Genomic DNA, 10186 nt, shown 5'->3' on the forward strand with positions numbered 1-10186 from the left:
AATTACAAAACTACATTAAACAAAAAACATGGAAATACAGAACATGGAAAGTCAAACAGAAATAACTGATTACATCTCTTGTGTCTTACTCCGTGTCCTCATGCATAATTAAAAAGACATAATACAAAGGCAGAACACAAAACACAAATCAAGAAAGAACAAATAAATAATACATAAATAGCCCAAGGCAAAGTACATGGCACATAAAAAGAGAATAACCAATCAGTAATGGCAAAAAGAACACCCATAACACAGGAACAGTAGTACATGAAAGGGGGGGGGGGGAGGACAAAACAATAACCCGGGCACCCCCCCCCCCCACACAGAAAATCACAAAATACAGAAGAGGCACGCTCCAAAGACAGAGGAGCATATAAGCATACATACCATAAAGAACAAAAATGCACAAACCATAAAACCCATACAAGGCAAACAAAAAGGCCCACGCAGGAGCCAGGGAAAACATAAAAACCACACCCACACACAAGCACACCCAAACGAACACACACCCACAGGAGCAACCACAACAGAAACAAAACAACCACACACACACACACACACCATCCAACAGGCCCAACTGGACCCCAAGATCATTTAAACCACGAACATGCAAACACGCACAGACAACAGAGGGCGCCATCGGGAGAACCTCAGGACACCCCCAACCCAACGCGTCCCCCAGGGGACACAACCGCACCCGCAGCGAGAGCCACATCCACACCACCAGGCTCAACCCCCTGCCGCACCCTGGAAGACGACCGGCCAGGAACCGCCTTCAAAAATCACAGGAGACACACCATGCGAAGAGGGCGCCCCAGGCGTCGAGGACACCATCCACAGTGTCTCCACTGCCTCCGCCACCCCGAGCCCGACACCACGCTCAATGCCCCGCTCATCCCCAGATCCCGCTTCCGAAGGGGGAGGAGGAACCACTGGAGAAGCGGAAGGGAGGAGCACCAGCCAAAGGCACACCACCCGAAGCCTCGATCCTCTTCCCAGGGGGGCCCCCTGCTTTGCGACCGATCCCTCGGAGCGCGCTTTCGTCGAGGAACAGAAGAGCCCAATGCAACCACAGGAGGCACAGCACAAGCGACAGCAGGCGGCTGCGCCACGGCACCAGCATCAGGAACACCACTAGGCTGGCCGTCAGGAGACACAGTAACAACACCGCCCCTGGCCCCGGGAAGCACACTGGCCACTGCACACGGGTCGCCCGCCGGCACCACACCACACACGTCGGATTCCAAGGAGACACTCGGGTCGCGATGTACCTCCGCCGCCACCAGCAGAGGCGCACCCGAAGCAGGAGCCGCGAGAGCATCAGAGTCAACAAACAGAGCAGAGGACCCAGCAGCAGACGGAGAGGTAGGGACAGCTGGGGACGACGCCTCCAGAGGCACACCCACAGAGCCCGGGCCCACTGGGGGCGCCCCAGCCTCCGGCAGAAGTGGAAAATCATCCACATGGAAAACCGATGGGTCCTCCGGGCGAGGGGCACGGCAAGCTGCAGCGAAATGGCCTACCTCACCACACCGGAAACAGGAGCGAGTCTGCCCCTGGTAGAACACACGCACATAAAACCCACACACAGCCACCCGAGAGGGAATAGCCCCAGAGAGCCGCATGCGCAAAGTACGGGCACCCATACAGAGCCCCTTCAGGCGCCCACTAAGCAGACAGGCATGACGCTGCCCCACCACCTCACCATACCGACGGAACGCGGCGGACAGCTCATCCTCAGGAAACTGCACCGGCGCACCATGAACGCTCACATACGTCAGGGGGCCCCACGGATCGGAGACCTCCACCGTCACAGCAGAACCTGGAAGTACATGCGTCCGTGTACCCCATCGACGCACAAACAGCTGATACACCTGCGCCGAGGAGAACGTCACCGCCACCCGGGTAGGGGAAAGTTTCTCAACACCGTAGAGATCTTGGTACTCCACACGCATGACGTCCATAAGGGCAACCTCCACCAAGGGCCAGTCAACGGGGGCCGAGAAATCAAGCCGGGCGGTGTCGACCCGGCGAACACGGCCACCACTAGTCGACGCCATAACACCCGCCAGGCCCCGGCCAATGGCCGCACCACACCGGCAACAAGACGACCACCACGCAGCAGTTACAGGTCAACACTGACAGCCCGGGCCGAACGTCAGCGCCCTCCGGTAGCAGAGCGGCGACCACAAGTGTCCTTAGTGGTAGCCTACTCCAACAAGTTTGCCGTGACGTAGTTGCTGGATACATTCTTTTATCATCTCTAACAGCTAAGCTGTTTCAGTATTATTATTGTAGTTAGAACCTTTAATTATTCTATTGATATAATATTTCATGACTCTAATGATTTAACAATATATGATGCTAACTTCATAAATTTATCCCAACACCCTCCCCCCCCAAAAAAAAAAACAGACTGTAAGGAAATAGCACTAAAATTAATATAAATTTACAGTCCATTTATTAATATTTATTTGATTTCATTTCGCATTTAGTAAAGGAGATCCATAAGTCACTGGTTCTCTAATTCTTTAAGATAAATTATGTTCCTTCGAAACATTTAATATTATTATATACTAGAGCTAGATTTCCCCACATAAGGAACTTAGTTAACTTATATTTAAGAAATAAATATTTGATTTATTGTAATTGATTAAAGATAATTTTAAGTATACATTTTGCAATGGATAAATTCACATCAATAAATAATTAATTAATCCATCTTGTCATTGTTTATAATACTGGTATAATTTATATATGGCAAGATGTCAGAATTAAAAGGATAGGCTAAAATAATTAATATCCATTATCAGTGATAGCTGCATTTTACATATTTTTTTAGTTTTACCAAGAGATAATGAGATTATTTTTCATCCAGCAGCTAGTACATTGAAAGCAGTACTATTCCTACTGGATCTCCCAGACAGTGAGCCACATCGGGAACACTGAGACACTACACAATGAAGACATCTGTTTCCCTTGAGGCCACTGGATGACTACTATCACTTTAGATAGCTAAGTTCGCTGTTATCAGTCCTTGTTAGTAGTTAGACCTTTTAATTGTATATTAATTGTAGTTAGGTAGAAAATAACCCCGCAAGTATCTATAAATCTATCTGTTACTTTTTAATAAAATATTTAGTATCTGCAATCTATACTGACTGATTGTCCTGATAGAAATTTCTAAAACATTATATTCTGTGTTGCATAGCAAGTAATGGTACCTAAGGCTGATAATCGAGTCTACATATATGATCAACATGGAGTTTAGTTGCATTCTTTAACCCATTTTGCACTGCATTTTAACAATTATCAGTATGAACTGTGCTAATACAAATTTTAAACTTTGTCATTACGTTTTCCAATACATTAATTTATTTACTATATAGCAAGTAAGAGTACCTGATGCTGTCTAGTGATTCTTCATATATGATCAACATGGAGTTGGTGTTGGAGAGGAGCGTGTGGAGGTGGTGCAGGTGGTGGAGGGGGAGGCGGGTGACGACCAGGAGCCTCGTCGACCACACCAGGAGGCGGCCCTTGAGGGACCACTGGGCGAAGGTGGCGAGGAAGGTGAGGTCGTCGCTCACCACCACCACCGTCACGCACCACGACACCTGCCGCAGCTGTGGACGACAACACGGTACACGTTATGTGACAGTGACCCACCACCACCGTCACGCACCACGACACCTGCCGCAGCTGTGGACGACAACACGGTACACGTTATGTGACAGTGACCCACCACCACCGTCACGCACCACGACACCTGCCGCAGCTGTGGACGACAACACGGTACACGTTATGTGACAGTGACCCACCACCACCGTCACGCACCACGACACCTGCCGCAGCTGTGGACGACAACACGGTACACGTTATGTGACAGTGACCCACCACCATCGTCACGCACCACGACACCTGCCGCAGCTGTGGACGACAACACGGTACACGTTATGTGACAGTGACCCACCACCACCGTCACGCACCACGACACCTGCCGCAGCTGTGGACGACAACACGGTACACGTTATGTGACAGTGACCCACCACCACCGTCACGCTCCACGACACCTGCCGCAGCTGTGGACGACAACATGGCAACTCCAAAACAAGCTGACTAACTCCTGAGTACCTACTTACTGCTAGGTGAACAGGTTCATTAGGTGAAAGGAAATATGCCCAACCATTTGTCCTGTACTGGATTCGAAACCAGAATTCTTAATTGTGTGTAGAGAATGAACCAAACTATACTATCGTTACCCATTTATCTCTAAATGATTAAGTTTTTTCAGTTTAAGATGTAATTTTCTAATGCGTATCCCTGTCACTTTTCTTCATGCAAATCCCAATTTAAGGCGAACTGCCAGAGATACCTGAAGCCAAGTAGTATTCAAGCTTTAACAACGATTATTACTCTGCTGTTATTGTTACTTTCCCTATTCAAATATTTTGTTTCACAAATTTCATTGATAATGAACAGTGGATCTGCTAGTTCCTGTTTGCACTATTCTGGTTTCTCTAAATTGTTCAGAGATTTGTCTATTGACACTTTTAAGGGTTCTCTCTGCTATGTTATTCACTGTTGTGTTCATGATGATACCCTCATAATGCACCTAGAGTTTGCCAGTGCAAACTGCTTTTCACATGCCTTTGTTTGACTAACCATCCTGTATGATGGGGATTTTTAGCATCATGTAACTAGTTTTTTTTTGACACGCTGTACTCCCCTTCATATCGTCTAGGGTAGCTGCGCAAATGCAAATGTTCCTAAATGTGTTAATTAAAAAATTGAAAATAATTATTTGAGATTATTTTCAACAGTCATTATTTACTACAGCTTAACAAGGGCATCAACATCATGTTCTTGCAGTCCACTGTGAGAGAGAATCTGCAACATTTTGACTTTAACCCACTTATTAAGAATGAATATATATCTATGTCTTGCTTCAGAGACAAGCTCGCTGCAGTTTGATTGTAAGCAATTTAGTGCTAGTAGTAAGGAAAGAGAGAAAGAGAAAATGAAATAATTAAGGTGTCAGGAACATATCCGGGAGAATATGTGGCGAAGTCTTCAGCATCATTTAACTAAAAAACTATTAATTAAATTTTACCTTGGTGAGCCATTACAATGTATTTTTTGGTTGACCGAGTGAGTAGCATCATACTTAGCGATTGTATGAATGGTGTTTGAAGTAATTTGATTATTTAAATGTCTAGAGGGTTTGTAGATGGGTAAACTCATTTAGTGTTAAAAGGAAGTTCTAAATAATTTCATTTAGTGAATATGTTTTCTTCCTAGTTGGTGTTGAAGATACTGTACTTATGTTAATATATTTATTTAATTGTATTATAAGGTGTTATGACCCAGGTAATGTTTATGATTACCTGGCTCTCACAGGTAACATATTCCATACGCCCATCTCAGATGGTAGAATGTGTATGAGAGGGAAGTATATATACATTGGTAGTGATGATATAAATTATGCATTTTGTGACATTAGAATGTATGATAGTGATGTTTGTTGGTGTATGTATAATGTGTACTGTATGGTGATTAAGGGTGTCATAGCTTGCCTTCAAGAGGACAGGTTCGGTTCACGAAATACACTTGTGTGCGTGGGGAATATTGATCGGGTGTTGTGTTGCCAGATATCGTCTCCTTTTAGAAGTAAATCTGTTATTTCAATTATTTAAGAATGCTTATGGTTTTAGTTATATTATTAGAATATATGACATATTATATTAACATGCTTGTGTCTGTTTGGAAGTGGTTACTTTTTTATGTAGTGTGTTTGATTAGAGAATTTATCTGCTTTGTGGAGACTGGAGAGTTGCCAGGGAGTGCTTGATGCTAGCCCACCAAGACAGTAGTTGGTGGTGTCTGGTTCTGAGAACAGCTCTTAGTTAAGAATTCTTTTGTTTGTACCTTAGGTCAGATGTTCTATTTGTAAGTACAAGATATCATTGATTTAGCCATCTTATTATTTTATATATTACACTATGATCATTGAGCCTATTGGAAATACTTTGTGTCATATATATAAGAATATATTATGTTGTATTTTTTATGTGTTGCTTGTGTCCCTCCCCTATTAACCAAATGGTGCCAGTAAATATTTCATCACAGGGATTTTGGATCATACCCTTGATATAGTGAGGAGTGATAGACCTGGGTAATAATTATTCCTTTATCAGGCATGAGCCTGATTACCTGCTGGAGGTGGTAACATAAGACTGTCTCCAGGTAGACAGGTTGTTTTGCTGTGGAACCACTTTCAACTCTGAGCTAAAGATGAAGGATTTACCCAACTGAAGTAATGATATAATGTAAGGAAGCTTGCATTATCTTTTTATTATTTATGGCCTCACATACTAATTAGTTTCCTTCTAATGTATTTGTTTTGGATATCATTTATGTGCGTTGTGTACTTGGAGCAATATATGCTACATTATAGACAAATTCTATTGAACTTCGATAAATTTACTCCACTCTCTTAACCTTTATACGATGGTAAAGGTAAATTTATGTTCAATGGGGTTTCTGCAGTCAATGCAGCTTCTATCAACTGACGTTTTCATTATAGAAACTCATGAAAATTGGGTTTTGTTAAAAAATCCATATAAAGAGATTTGACATGCCTATGGGTGTCACTACCCAATAAAAAGATAAATCTTATTATGTAAAAGTCATTAATTAAAACAAATTGCAATCAAATGACATCATTGCTGAAAACGTTTTCCATAAAGTAGTTGAAATAATATAGTTTTTATTTAAAATCTAAAAAAAATATATTGTATAAATACAAAAGAAAAACATTATAGGAAAACACTTGTATCTAAATTTTACAACTCGATATGACATAATCCAAATTTAGTTAATATGAAATTCTGCATAGTCAAGATATATACGGAGCTTTTTCTTCAAATTTTTAAATCTTATAAAATTGTATTTTAATATAAAAGGAGTAGAATTTAAAAAAAAAATATATACAAAATATAAATGTTCTATTTTGAGAAAATATCTTCACTCATTCACAGTGGGAAGCCCCAGATTACATTATGACTATATAAGACTGCAATGGTAAGCCTAACACCAAGCGAACTGACCAGATGTAAGAAGATAAACCAGAATGAGTCAGCTTTCAAAGTAGATATAACCTATTAAGATAAAGTTAGGCGGTTATTATTACTATTACTAGTAAACTATTAAGATAAGTTAGGCGTTAAACAGCGGGGCATCACCCAAGAAAAGTAAGCCCAGTCTCATTATTATAACAATACAAATTTCATGTGTCACACCTGCACTTTATATGTTATTGTCAGTTTTTATTATATAACTTGTTGGCAGGTAAATTGTGATCCATGAGACATCCCTGAGAACTGTTACACCCGCTAGATAATGTACAGACGCCTTACATGCTCTGGCTGCCCCAACAGCCACCATTAACAGGACCAGACGGTCCACATGTGACAAAACAAAGTCTGATGTACAGGAGGACCAGCTCTCACCCAACTAACACGGCTGAGACCCATACAATATTTAAACTAACATAATTATAACCTTTACTAACATAAATTAGATAGTAGACATTTATAGTTTATTTATAACCACCAATTGTGGTATAAGCTAAAAATAAGTAAATATAACCCCCAACTATGTGTACAAGTAAACACCTAGCAGGATAAACTTATAAATACAGTCCACTATTAAAGTAATAAGATAATTAAAGATATTAAAGTAATTCTAGTAATCAAGAAAAAAACAAATAAATGCTTGCTAGGAAAATACCCCACATCATATATAGTATCGTTATTACCTTATGTACATTTCAGAGACACAAGAATAAATTCTCCATCGTGTACTGTCACCTGTTAGTGATTCAAGGCGTTATGAGAGAGGATCAGCATTAAGTAGAGTTCATTAATATACTAGAGTGACGGAAAGCAAGTGACCGACCTCTGTCAGTAGTGAAGTGTGACATAAAGTGTCGTGAAAGCCACCAACCTTGCGAGCCAGAGAAAGCACCTGAGGAAGCTGCTGGAGTGTAACATTACCATCCAAGACGTCCGCTGCTGCCGTAAAGACGCCCACACCTCCCGGGACCCGTAACACCTTCATTAACTGCAAGAAATTAATTAACATAAATAATGAACGTTCTGTTGAAATTGTCACATTGGTGCCCAAAATTTTCAAAAACATTATATATTAAATATCAGGCAAGTTTATTGTTACTTGCTGGCCAGGCTTACAGCGATAGTTGATGGGTCGGAGGAGGCGGCGTCTATGATGAAGAACACAGAGCAGCGGGGATGGTGCTCTGGTGACAACACATCATCCAACACCCCAGCCATTGTTCTTGCTGAGGCATGTTTATCTGTGGATAATGAGTATCATCTGTTATACACTCACAGGACAACAAAAGATCCAACTAGTGAGTTGACTCTTAACTCCTCTCTTAATGGAAAATACTTCTTTCAAACTTTGGGTGTCGTTATGGGTTATCCTCTCTGCTCCATGTTCTTGCCAATCTCTACAAGGAATTCTTCGAAACCGTTCTTCCCTCTATTGATATTCGTCTCACTCTCTGTCTTTGCTCTGTTGATGACATTTTTGCTTTATGGCCTTAAGACCTCAGTATTTTCCTACCATCCTCCTACTGTTAAAAAAGTGTTCTCGTCCCTGTCTTCTTGATTCTGAAATTTCATTTATTTATAAAACTTTCTCTCGCTTTGGTTATCCCTAACATTTTGATCATCTGTGCCTATACTCAAGCTAAATGAAATGTATTTTATCCCAAACCTGTTTCCAACACTAGTACCACTATGCTCTGCCTTCTCTCCATATCTGAACTCTAAAATTTCACTAATACTCTTCGTTCCCGTGATATAAAGCTTGCTTTTCGACAAACTATCACTTTTCGAAGTAAGAGTCTTTTGACTCCCAACCTCACTCTACCTCTCAGCCACCCTATGCCTCTCAGACCCTCCAAACCTTTCAGACCCACTATGCCCTTCAGACAGCCCTAGCAGCCCAGACCCAATTTGCCCGCCTGGTCCCCCTAATGGCCCAGACCCCATCTGCCCCCTCCCCCAGATCCCTCACTCCCAGATACCCTCTACCTCTCATCTCCATCCTCACTCCCCGGGCACTTTCCACCTCACAACCACTTATTGAAGATAGGACTGCATCCATGTCTCAACAGCATCACACATCGATGGAGATATGTAGGCAGATGAGTTACATGAACTCTGGTAATTAAAGTAAAACCTTAGAATTTCTAAGAAGAATCTCAAGGTTTGGTACACCAATGCTGATGGGTTATCCAATAAAGGAGAGGAAGTAAAAGAAAGGGTTAGTGAAGCAGATCCAGACTTAACTGACATAATAGAAACTAAAATATATCATATGATCTCAGATGCAATCTTCCCAGAGGGATACTAAGTGAGAAGGAAAGAAAAGACACAGAGAAAGGGAGGGAAAGTTGCACTCCTCATAAAGTGGAGATGGAAATTTGAGGAACTAGAGAATTGCAGGACTAATGGAAACACAAGCTCCAAACTTGGGATGCTGACAGCATATGGGAAGAGGACTGAGATCTTCATAATTTACAATCCCTCACCAAACAGTACAAAGCCCAGAAAGGATTATGATGTTAAGAGGAAAAAATACATGTATAGATGAACTGTAGAGGGTAGCAACAACAGCTCACAGAAGGAGAGCGAAACTGTTGATCACGAGGGACCTCAATCACGGAGAAATCGATTAGGAATAAATAAATCCACATTGAAGGGAAGAATCATAGGGAGCAATCTTAGTGGAAATTATAGAAAGGAAATTCCTAACACAAAATATGAAGGAAAACAGAAAGAAAAGAGGATAGTAAACACCAAGCCGATTAATTACCACTTGGGTAATTAATTTATCTAATTAGGTAACAAGTAAACGCACACACACACACACAACAAGCCTCTTCTCTGCCTGTAGCAGCCTCTACAGGCAGGCCTAGGCCTCTACCCCAGCTTAGCAGCCTCTTCTGCCTGTAGAAATAGATCTCACCTGCTCATCATGGGGGAATTCAATCACGGAAGGATTGACTGGGAGAACAAGGAACCGCATGGAGGCGAGGATACGTGGAGAGCCAAACTATTGGAGGTGGTGACTAGAAACTTTTTAACCCAGCATG

This window comes from Procambarus clarkii, chromosome 32 (genome assembly GCF_040958095.1).
Source record: "Procambarus clarkii isolate CNS0578487 chromosome 32, FALCON_Pclarkii_2.0, whole genome shotgun sequence".
Lineage (NCBI taxonomy): Eukaryota > Metazoa > Arthropoda > Malacostraca > Decapoda > Cambaridae > Procambarus > Procambarus clarkii.